General features: G+C 32.0%; 1 protein-coding gene across 4 annotated transcripts in view; it reads left to right on the top strand.

The window, feature by feature from the left end:
- The first annotated feature begins 132 nt into the window (after positions 1–132).
- Positions 133–12,595, top strand: part of LOC117104393 (prospero homeobox protein 1-like) — a 63,427-nt gene continuing 50,964 nt past the window's right edge. For 2 of the 4 annotated variants that reach the window (XM_033245222.1, XM_033245229.1), the window contains exon 1: positions 8,746–9,287. The gene's annotated coding sequence lies outside the window, so the exon portion shown is untranslated. Of the gene's footprint in view, positions 225–1,329; positions 1,500–5,174; positions 5,323–8,745; positions 9,288–12,595 lie in introns of those variants that run through there. The other 2 variants (XM_033245220.1, XM_033245221.1) reach the window with 2 other exon arrangements.

The raw sequence follows: 12,595 nt of genomic DNA, 5'->3' as shown, positions 1-12,595 counted from the left end.
AAATATAATGATTTAATTATTTATATATTTTAAGTTGTAATAATTTCAATTTTTCGTTCTTCTATTAAAATAAATATTAAAAACAACATGTATAGAAGATAGAGAGGTCATGTTTTTATTTTGTTTTTCACCCGGCCGGCGGAGTTGGAGTTCATATGCGCGAATGAATCCGAGTCAAAAGTGTGAAATATTCACGAATCTGAACATCCTCAGACAATGGTTAGGTAATACAAAACATAACGCTATATGTATTTGTTCAAATCAAATCTTAATCGAATCATCAATGCTGGGCTAGGCCAGGCCTTTCTTAGGTTGCGACCAATCTTCTAAGCCAATAATTAGAACAGACTGAGGTACGGAACGTAAGCATCGTCACTTCCCCACTCCACCACAGGTCCACAGCACGATAAGGAGGCCTAGCTAGATCAACAATTGCATGTATTGTAGGCCAAGCCTAGGCGTAAATCAAATAATACATGTAGACCTAGGCCAGGCTAGAATGCTAGCCTGCTTTTAATTCATGCTCTGTTTATAAGCCTGGAGTTACAGTTTTTACTGATTCCAAATACTATATAGGCCTAGTTAGTGGGGCCTAGACAAATTTTCAGGCTAATAATAATAACAATATTGACATTGTTTCAGCCTTAATATTCATAAAAATGAGGTATGTAGGGGATTCGTTCAAATATCGTCCCTGTGTCACTTTGCATCGTTCATTTTTGGCTGTCCCACCACACAGGCAGGGCCGCATGACTCATTACATCACTGAAGAATAGAGTTACAGTTTTTACTTACAGAGAGATTCCAAATACTATAGGGCCTAGACAAATTTTCAGGCTTGTTGAGTTCAGACTTTTTCCTAGATGCTCAGATTAAATGCATTTTTTAAAGGGATAGTAACATCCCTGTGTCACTTTGCATGATTCATATATGGGCGCCTCAGTACTGTCGCATAACTCATTACATCACTGATGAATAGAGTCATCATCATATCCATATATATATATCACATTTTTATCTCAACACAGTTCGTATGTCTTCACCCCAGCATTCTATTTTAGTATTTAGGCTAAAACTAAAATAATAAATATAATAAACAACAATTTAATCAAGTTTATGCTTATAATTGTTCCACAACGACCTCATTTGCACTCACTCCAAGCTTTTAGACTTGGTTTATACATAACGTCCGATTCAAATGGTAGACAAAATGCGTGCCAGCCCCAGACTAGCAGAAATATATTTATAAAGAAACAAAAAAAAGAAGATTTTGATGATACTTTTAGATTTATTGCTCTGTAGATTTAATTTGGTATATTTTGTCCACAGACAAAATTACGCAATACAGCTTCAAGAACCAGCAGGCTAGGGTTGCATCCAAACATGGATATAGCATGTAATTGTACCTTCATTTTCTCTGTTGAACATTATACACTGGTGTCTGAAACCAATTTAAATTCATCAGCATAATAATATGGGAACATGATTATTTTGAACAAGTAAGTTATGTTACTTTGTGATTTGTTTTTTTTTTTTGTTGTAAGTTTAATATAAATTATACTCAAACATATTTTGTTTACAGTATTATGAATTGCACTATTAAAGATTTCACTTTTCGAATTAATAAACCCTCAGACACACATTGTTCTACAGGTTGTACAAATCAGTCTTGAGGCAATGCTGACTGAAGTTGCGTAATACCCATGCGCCCTTGTGCCAACCCTTAGGGGCCGGGCTGGACCCACGGGGTCCTCGATCTAGCACCATGACCTAAAAGAGCTTTGTTAAAAATGGAGATGAAAAGAAAATTATATTCAAATTTTAAGTCTGTGAGTACCATTTCTGGCCATCTAGATGTGCTATATATTTTCTTACCTCAGGCCCAATTATGGTGGGCCTGAGGTGGACCCTCCATTTGTCAAAGTCCCTCCCAAGCCCCTCTATTTCAAATTCCTGGATCCTTCACTGATATATCATTTATTTAGTTGCTAAAAACATTTTAGAATCTATTTTGTTATCTATTTATCTTGACTTTTCTTTGTTTTATTGGCAAATATCTTTTTTATTTATCTGTGCTTAATATTGAAAATGGAGTCGGAGGAGCACACCATATCTGGTGATAGTAGTTTTTGTACCGCTTGTGCCACTCCTCAGCCCTCCTCTTTCTTTATTGATTTTGTGGTTGTACTGGCTAAAAGGAATAAAATAAAAATAAAATAAATAAAATGAAGAACAATATTTCCATTGCATTTTTAACAAAGAATTATGTCTAATAGATTTTTGATTTGTATTGACATTAAAGTGATTTATATTATTTTAAGGATTTATAGATATGGCATCAATTTGTAAATGCAGCCTTAATGTGTCCATTAATTGGCCAAGCAACGAATTTACCTTGAGCTACTGTAGTAATTCAACCGGATTAGTTTACTATTATAGTATTTTTTTTTCCATTTTTAGATATACAAATTTATTATGCTTTTACATACAGGTTTTTCAAAATAGATTTGAAATTACTTTTTAGAACTTACCTTTCATAATTTTTTAAAATTTATTTTTTAAATTGTTCCTCTGCAATGTTTAAATACAACATAATTTTAAAATACCATAAACACATGTTGTTTATTGTATTCCAAATAAAACGTTGCATTTTTCTTCAGATATGCTTGTAAATCACTTGGGCTATGAATGCGTGGCACCTAGCTCTTTTCTCACTTTTTATTTCACTTGTTTGTTAACTTCTGTACAACAGGAACCAAGGAGGCCAAGGCCTGTAATTAGGCCCTCGGACTAATCTTAAATATTAAATTAATCTTAAATAAGAAAACTAATCTTAAATATCAAAAATAACAATCTTCAGAAATTAGGCAAGAATAAGAAAAAGAAATCACAAAACAAACAAGCAAACCAAGCAGAGAGGAACGGTACAAATTAAACAGATGAATGGAGTGAGGAGCGCTTTGGGCCCTCTTGGCATGAAACGCATCTATAATCTCTGGGTGTATAAAGTACAATCTCAACACATATTGCATGTTAATCTTTCTTATTCCCTGAGAAATACGATTTATATTAGATCCATTAAGTCTTATGTAATGCAAATCAGTCCATATCACTTTTTTCTGTAAAAACACAACTGAGTGCCATTGTTTCATACTAATTCATCAGTTAATAGTAAATCAATGTAAGCTATAGACCTGTAGTTTTTCTGTTAGTGATAGATCAATAAATAGGATAATAAACTATAACATAGGATTTGAAGTAATTTAAAGGGTACTCTTTACTTTCAATATGTAAAAGTTTGTTATCTTTTACATTCAACCTTATTTTTATTATTAATTATACTTTTGTCTCTCCATCATGCTGTATAAGCTATAACGTTATGATCCAGTTTGCTTACAAGAGTTTTTTTTTAATGTGTAGTATAGTGTAAAAGTAAATCCTTGTCGAGCACAGGTGCAAATGCGGCCTGCGCCACATGCGGCCCAACAGCAATTTTTTTGCAGCTCGCAAATATGAATTAAAAACCCTATGTGTGCGCTCCACAAGCAACATTGGCTAGAAAATACCTTGTTTTTTAAGGCCCAACACCAATCATATGTAAAAAGTAATATTAAAACTTAGAATAGTAAAAAGTAATATTAAAACTTAGAATAAAGTGGTGTAAAAGCAGTGCTTGGAGGTTTTTGGAAGCTTACTGGAAAGATAAAAGTTTGGGTGCAGCCCTCGGTGCTAAATCAGAAATTCACTTTGGCCCTCGGACCGATTTTTATGCCCACCCCTGCTCTAGTGCCCATAGGGACTGGAGCTTTTACCCAGTTTCTGTAGCGTGAAGCAGATGAGAGTGTGATGCTCCCCCTGGGTGGGACACTAATCCACCGCAGTTACTCCCAGCAGTTTGCTGGTACCCATTGATACAACTGGGTATACTGAAGCAATGAAGAAAGTGCCTTACTAAAGGACACAAGTGAGATGCACAGCAAAGGATTGAATCCCTGACCTTGAGGTTGGGAAACCAAACCATTTCTACTGCTCCAAACCGCTTCCATTCCAGTCGTAAAATAATACATAAGTATCAATCCACTGTACTATTTAAAGTGCTGATTAAATTGAAAACTAGTAAGTTTTTCATAAAATGTTTGCAAATGTGGATTATAATTATTATTATTATGTTTGAAATAATTACTATTTAAATAAAATAATTTAACATTTTCATACTTTGAATAGGTACTCAACAAACCTGACTAATGCAATAAGGTTTTATAAATATTATTAGGATTATTATTATTACATTGCATTAAATTTATTCAAATTTAAAATCTTGCTGAATAAATGCACCTGCTCTATGCTTACTGCTTTATAGTACTTTTGTCCATTTTCTAAAGTGTCTGTATTAAGTTTTATATCTTAGTGGTCAATTACCATAGAGGCAGTGCTTACCGATACTTTATAGTACTTTAAAATTTTATTCCATTCCAAGTGATGGCTCCTTTTCAAGTTATTTTCTACCTCACCTAAATTGTTGATACATGTCTGGTTTTTAATGAAGACGTATCATGCTTTTGTTTCTTAGTTAATCCATGGAAGTAGTAATTAGGTTGAATCCATTGTATTGCGTTTCCAGTACTTGACCTTATTTCACATTCATAAATACCACAGTAAACTTTGTTACCATAACACATATTAGGAACATTATAAATAGAAACATTTTCATTCTGTATTTATATTCAACATTTATTTCAAAAATGGAATAATAACTACAACATACCATTTCTTGTGACCAGTTAATATGTTGCATTTTTGAAGAGGACATACATACAATTTGGAATAGATTTGCCTATGACTCCTCATAACTATTAAGGCAGAGATGTCTTTTTCTTAAGTCCACCTGTAATAGACTTAGTAAGTTACCCTCTGGCCTGCCAGGATGACCTGTATACATTCTTAATTACCTAGAGAGCAAATGACATAAATTAAAGTGCGCAAAGATCTGTCTTGTTTTTCTATGTATGTTTGTGATTTCTATTTTCATGTTTTTGTTTTTTGAAATTAAATTACATTAAGTCTAATAGATTTTGTTGTTCATAAGGCCAAATAAAAAAAAAAAGTAGTTTCTCATCCTAATATCTTAAAACAAAGAGAATGAGGGCACTTTTTTTCTTTTTTTTTACTCCGAGATTCCAAATCCAAGATGGCCAATGGAAACAGCTACTAGTTTCTCACTTTCACCAAGTAAACACATTGAAAGCAAATAAAAGAAGCACTAGACATGATTCATACCATATATCCCCAACCACAAATGATCAAGAGAGGAATTTTACTGATGTGAGTTAGCCAGATTTTCATACATTTCATAAAATAAAGGAAATTAAATAAAATAATATAAATATTCGGTTAAGCAGAGAAAATTGATGCTCGCAGAGATGAAAAACTAGTATTTTTTTTTATTTTGCTTACATAGATGCTATTCAATGAATTAGCTTTCTTTATCATCAATGAAATAAAGCATGATTATTTTAAATACCGGTAATTATTACGTACATGTACATCTGATATTCAGTAAAATGCAATTCTGGGTGTAACGCTGAAGAACTTATTAATACTATTACTAATTAATCAGGAAATATTTATTATATATTCAAATTACTGTACTATTATTATACTTTAATAAGAAAAAATTTGACAATAAAAGAAAAAGTTGTATGATCTGAATTAGCCTTTTATAAGATATTTAAAATATTGTTTTCCTTAATTTCCTTGTATGTGATTTGGCCAAAATTAATTAATTCCACATTAAAATCCATGTAAAATAATACTTGCCTATTTTTTATATTTTTTTTTTTTGTTTGTTATTTAAGCAATGGATTTTCTGGATTTTTTTACTGACAGTTGTTTTTGTTTCACTAATTCTTTAATCTCATTGTCAAACTAAGGATAGTTTTCAAACTTGACCTAAATTGAGTATCTGTTAATTCCATTAACCTAACAGTAGAACTCGTACAATTTATTAAATACTAATTAAATACTTTAGTAAAATGAAATATTAAAGGAAGTGGTAAAGTCCACATTTGTTTTTTAAATCTGTTATAAAATATAGTGAGCCCTCAATTTTGAATCTTATTGTTGTAAGATGTTCTTGATACTTTAGTGAGGTTCTTGTGAAAATTAGAACTTATTCTCACTTAGTAGCTTTGTCTCTACAAATTTATTTTATTGATTGTATGAGTTTATAATGACTTTAAAACTCAGTGGAAAATGTAATTTACCAGGTGACACCACATACAGTACTTACTCAAAAAAAAGACCTTGAACTAATACCAATATCAATGGAGATTGGAAAGAAAAATAAAAGTAAATTATACAAATGTTATTGACAATATAGTGAGCCCTCTATGTATATCCTTGTAGTTATAAGTATTCATATTTTTACTAAATAAAATACCATTAGTATACATTTTTTTTTGTTAACATACTTTCATACATACCAACATACTAAATTGATATGAATATTTTATTATCTACCTGTACTGAAAGCATGTATTTTTTTCAAAATTGTTTATTATTCTTGTTTTCACATCCAACTGCAAATAACTCATCATATATGGGATGGATTGATGCTTTATAAATTAAAGAAAGTATTTTCATGAGGGAGTTGAAGTTGTTTTTAGTTTTAATAATAAAAAAACCCAGCTATGACACAGTTTGAACCAGGACCTTCAAATTAGAAAGCAAGGATCTGAACCATTAAGCTATTCAACTCAACTCCAAATTCAGTTTAATAATGTCTTCTTCTCATTCAGTGTCCATATTCATAAATTCAATAATCATGTTTGATATAAATTATTTAATTTTTTTCAACCATTAATATTCAAAACAAAATGTCAAATCACAAAAGATGGCTCGTAAATTGGTATTGAATCACCTTTTGTAACGTGCATAATTTGCATAAATACTCAAGATTTCATGAGATACCTTCCACCTGTGTTAACGCTTATTACCAGCTTCTTGTGAAAATTAGTTATTCTCGTTTAGTTAGCTTTGTCTCTACTGCAAATGTGTTTCATTGATTATATGATAAATATTTTTATGACAAGATTTTGTAAATCTCAATGGAAAATTTCACTTACATACCAGGTGAAACAACATGCTTGTACCTAAAGTAAGATTGATTTTAAAATTGCTAATATCGATGGTGGGCGGAAAGAAAATGAAAAATTAAATATGCATTATGTCAATGATAAATAAAAAAATGTTAGTGTGGGAGGCAAGTCTTTTTGGCTGATGGGCCACCATTGTTTAAAAAATATTGTGAATGAATAAACAAATTGAGTGTGCCTTTTTCAGTAATCATTTATTTTCTATGTTTATTTGATTTTACAGTATAAAAGAGAAATAAAGATTTCTTATTGGGAGGTTTCATGACAAACTGTATATAACTACTGTACATTTATATTTGAATCATTAATATCGGCAAGTTTGCAAAACAAAGTATTCAATAACGAAGTTTCTTTATAAGATAACAGATACAATGTGTTTTGGGCAATCAGTATATTTGTTTTTCTTTCTTTTTTTTCACTTTCCAAAAGAAGCTGGGGCTGGTTCGCCCCCCCCCCAACTGTAAGACTTATCGTATAAGTAGGATCCTGTAGGTAAACAGTAGGCTGAAGAAAACGTTACCCAATGTGAAGAAAATACTATAACATTGAGTTTTTAATCCATCTGTTGTCATCACTTCAAGTTAGATAACCTACCCATCTCATTTTCTTTTTTTATATTCTTGATTTTATCAATTCTGTATTGGTTGTAAGTTCAGGATAAGAAGGTCATTGCAATTAGCACTTAAATGTAAGCGCTGCTGCCATTTCTGAGAGGAAGTAGTAGAAATAAAAACAAAAACAAATCACTCCAACAACTTTAAAGAGCAATATCTTGAATATCTTAACTGTTATGATAATGACATAAACCACATACACATAGGCTTAAGACTGCCAACAAATATATGACTATAATAGCATGCGCTATATCAAAGTTGAGTCTTAATAATATTGTTAATATTCTGTACACAACACAGAGACGTTCATGGACATATCAGGAAGTGAATTGGTTAGGGACAGTGTACTAGGCGACAAGCCCCTTTTCCTATTAATTCAAATAGTGTACTGTGTGCTTTTTTTCATGCAAAAAGCCTAATATTTCTTAATTTTTTAGATCACGAACCTTTTTGCTACAGAGGACAAGGCAACATTATTATTTTATAACATGTTAACTATTTTATAAGTAGTTGAGATAGTTCCAGATAATATAGACTATGTAAAAAACCTGATGGACAAAAATCAACATATCTTCATCATTGTCTTCCAAATGAATTTTCTGTAGCCTAACACTTTTTAGATATTACAGAAATCTTATAGATAAATATCATCATTTAATGTTGCCACACTCCTCATGTGATGGTTGATTCCTTTTATAAAAATTGTTTAATTAATAAACTTTTATATCTTTACTATTATTGAAGTTGATGAATAAAGATGATTTAGTCTAAGTGCAAGACACCACGACTCTATCTGCTCATTACTTGCATCGTGATGTTGTGTTCTTAAAATTGCGTCAGCAACCGCTCGACAAAGTGAGTGCCCAGTTTAAACACCCAAAACATCTATGAAATCTCATTCCTCAAAATATGATTTTACCGGTTAATTTTATTTAATGTGTAACTATAATGTATGTTTTATCTATTTTGATTTTCAGGAATTGTTAAAATAATATTTAACATAGGCCTACTGACTGTACAAAAAATTCAGGACATTCTGAAAAAAAAATGAAATCAGGAAATAGAAGTTGGAGAAGGTCAGACAACAGATGGACAACAAAAGTAACAGAATGGAGACCTATGGATGGCAAAAGGAACAAGGGAAAAGATGGATGGATCAGATAGGCAAGTATTTAGGAACAGCGAATTTGTGGAAGAGAACAGAGCAATCAGATAGTGTAGTATGGCATCAGAATTTTGACACTTTTATCCAACAATGGACTGACAAAAAACTGATGATGATCCCAGTACAAGAAATTAGGTTAATTCAATTGTCACCATTCTCATCGCCAAATTACTTTGTAAATAGTTGATATATTTCTCATATTAAAATATGTGTGACCCGAAGATCACCGATCATCAAAAGTATGAGGACGACTTGGCTCATATCAACCTCAAAAACGAGAGGTGACATCTCAACCAACATGGCGTAGCATCGAGAGTATGTTTAAGAATACTGGTGGATCACTAGCTAAACTTTGTAAGTTCAAAATGTTTTTTTTTAATAAATAGCATAGTATATCATTATATTGATGCACTTAATACAAACATCACTATTATCACCTATTTATTTTACTGTAAGGAAGTATAACACATACTCCAAGTGCTGAAATGCACCGCATCATGTTTGGATTCAATATTTCGACATTAATATTTTTTTCCTGATGATGACATAAATAATGTCGGAATATTGAATCACAACTTGATGGCATGTATTTATTTATTCTCATCTGAAATTAACCAGTGGACCATCATGTTATTTTACTATGTTAACAGTTATTATTACCGGCATTTGGCACTGTGGTTGGGGGTTTGAAACTCGCTTGTGTCCTTGGGCAAGACAGTTTATCTGCGTCTGCCTTTTACAGAGTAGTATACTTTAAATGGGTACGTGCATATACTGAAAGGGTAATCGCTGTGCGGAGTGGTGACAACCCCCTCAAAGCATTGTGTAGACTGGCCCCAACGCTTACGAAAGAGGGATACGCCGGACTCAACTACCTTTACCTTTTACAATACTGTATCATCTCCAAATGTTTCATTACAGATATCTCTTATTGTCATCACCAAATTAATTTACTACAATCATGTCTTTTATTACATTACATTTTTACATTTTTTATTACATTCCAAACTTGTTAATAGTTCATTCATTATCACCAAAACTATTGAAAGTTAATATGGCCATTAATTTTACTAAAGCACATTACTGGTTATAATACAATCATCCCCAAACCTGTTAGTATTTACCACTCCTCAACAAACTTTTTAACAGTTACTAAACAACAAACATTACCAAACCCTGTAACAGCACCAAACGCATTACCAGTTATTAAGATAATTGTCACCAAACCTGTTAATGTTTTTCACTCATTATCACCAAACCTGTTTATGGTATCACTCATTATCACCAAACCTGTTAATACTGTATTTTTCACTCATTATCGCCAAACCTGTTTATAGTTGCTGAATCACTTATTATTACCAAACCTGTTTATATAGTTATCACTCATTTATCACCAAACCTGTTAACAGTTTAATGAACACAATAACTACCATATCAGATAACCTATAGACAGTAAATAATATAATTAGCACCAAACCTGTTAACAGTTATGAATACAATAGCTACCATAATTATCTGTTACACCAAACCCATATACGGTAAACAGTTGACAGTTATTGCTCACCAAATGCTCGCAAGTGTTTGGGAATGTACTGAGTATTCAGTACGATAATAGGTCGTGTAGGGCAGAACAATACCCTCTACCCTGTGCAGCCTGAGGATCGGATTTAGCACTAGCCACTAAGCATAAGCTCAGTGGTTCAGTGGTTATGCACCAGGCTAGTAGTTATCTGGAGGTTGTCGGTTTGATTACTGTACCACCTGAATAATTTGCATGTATTTGGGAATGTGCTGAGTATTCAGTGTGATAACATATCAGGAAGGGCAGAATATCACTCTTATTTTTTATTATAGTTATTACTAATCATCTAATTATTTATATGCATTACCAATCATCATTTATATCATAATTGACTTGGTTTGGATTGGATTGTATTTTTTTGATGTAAACACCAAGAATAACCCACAGAAATCTGAAGAAAACTTATTTTAAGTAGGGTTCTTGTAGTGTTAACTGGGCAGTACACCAGGTGAAAATTCTCTACTGTTTTTCAAAGAATGTAATGCGTTTGCTTGGCCTTATCATATTATTAATCTTTCCCTTGTATGCGGTTTTTCTATGGTTGGTTGTTATGTGCAATATATGTTGTGTTCAACACTTTATTAATTAATTTTTTGATTTTGTATTGTTTGAAATAATTTAATAATTTGAAATAATTCACATTCTTATATATTTGAATTTTCTATATTGATGGTATTTTTATGTCATTAATGTAATCTTTAGATGTTATTTTTGAGTCTAGTAATTTTTTAATGTGATTTTTCTTCATATGTATTTTAATGTTTTGTCCTTTTGTTGCAATTTTGTATAATATATTTAATGTTCTTGTATTTTATAATATATTCTATTTTTGTAAATACATTCATTTCTGCCTTTGGCTGCCATTTGTATATTCTTTTATGCCTGAATAAATAAATAAATAAATAAAAATAACGTGCACATGGGCCATAATGCACACAGGACCAACGGACCATTCAAAAGATGGTGCACTATTGTAACTTGCATTTCAGCCCTCTAACTGAAATACAAGGAGATAGCGATGAGAATTGAACCAGGCACCATATGATCTCCATGGTTCAGCACACACACACAGTGGCTGAGTGCGCTAAGCACTGCTCTCAAATCTTCTAGTTGTCCGATGAGAATTGAACCAGGCACCATATGATCTCCATGGTTCAGCACACACACACAGTGGCTGAGTGCGCTAAGCACTGCTCTCAAATCTTATAGTTGTCCTGTAGTAATTTACTCTGTTGATTTAAAGCTTGTGAATATTATATTCCTATTAATAAATAGAACGCATTGGTATATAAATCAATGAAACATGTTTTGATTAATATTTATTAATAGGAGTATAATATTCAAAATCTTTAAAATCAACTGAGTAAATTACTACTGAACTGCTAGAAGATTATGAAAATCTCTAGAAAAGGGTGATAGTCCATTTCAGTTTTCAACGATGTGACAACATGGCTCATTTTATGATAGAGGATCACAAATTTGAAGCTATATTTAACACATTTCATATCCAGATCTGTGAAGATTATTCTTAGAAACACATCTATTCTACAACTTTGTGCCTCTTTATGTGGCTAGAATTACAAGATTTTAACCCATAATAGTTGAATGTAAATGCCAGCACATAAACATTATGTCAGGTATGAGGTGGTTTGATTGAGTAAACTCTTCTTCTGACCTCTTGTAGATGATGTTATGTTATATATGTATAGAAATTTCGAAGAAGAACATAAAGGCAAGTGGCTAAATGAGGAAACACTGCTAGAAATCTCATCTTATTTCATACATCATTTGCTTGAGCATTTTTGAGTAAAAAAAACATTATAGGGTTTACAAGTAGATTTCCGAGGAGGCCGTAGAACAGAAGACTAAGATATATTTCACAAACTTAAATGTTACTCAAATTGCAATTGGTGTGAATTCACAATTACATTGCATGTTGGTTTGAAAATGACTTCTGAAAAACAACTTTAGTCTTTTTTTTTTTGTGTTTCTTGATTTGGATTTTAATAAGCTTGTTAACCGTAGTGCAGCCAATGGCGGATCCAGAAATTTGTCATAGAGGGGGCCCGGGGCAAGAGGG

This window comes from Anneissia japonica, unplaced genomic scaffold (genome assembly GCF_011630105.1).
Source record: "Anneissia japonica isolate Jap-2015-1 unplaced genomic scaffold, ASM1163010v1 scaffold287818_len932483_cov186, whole genome shotgun sequence".
NCBI lineage: Eukaryota > Metazoa > Echinodermata > Crinoidea > Comatulida > Comatulidae > Anneissia > Anneissia japonica.
The sequence above is the reverse complement of the archived record's forward strand: the minus strand, read 5'-3'. Positions and strand labels throughout refer to the sequence as shown.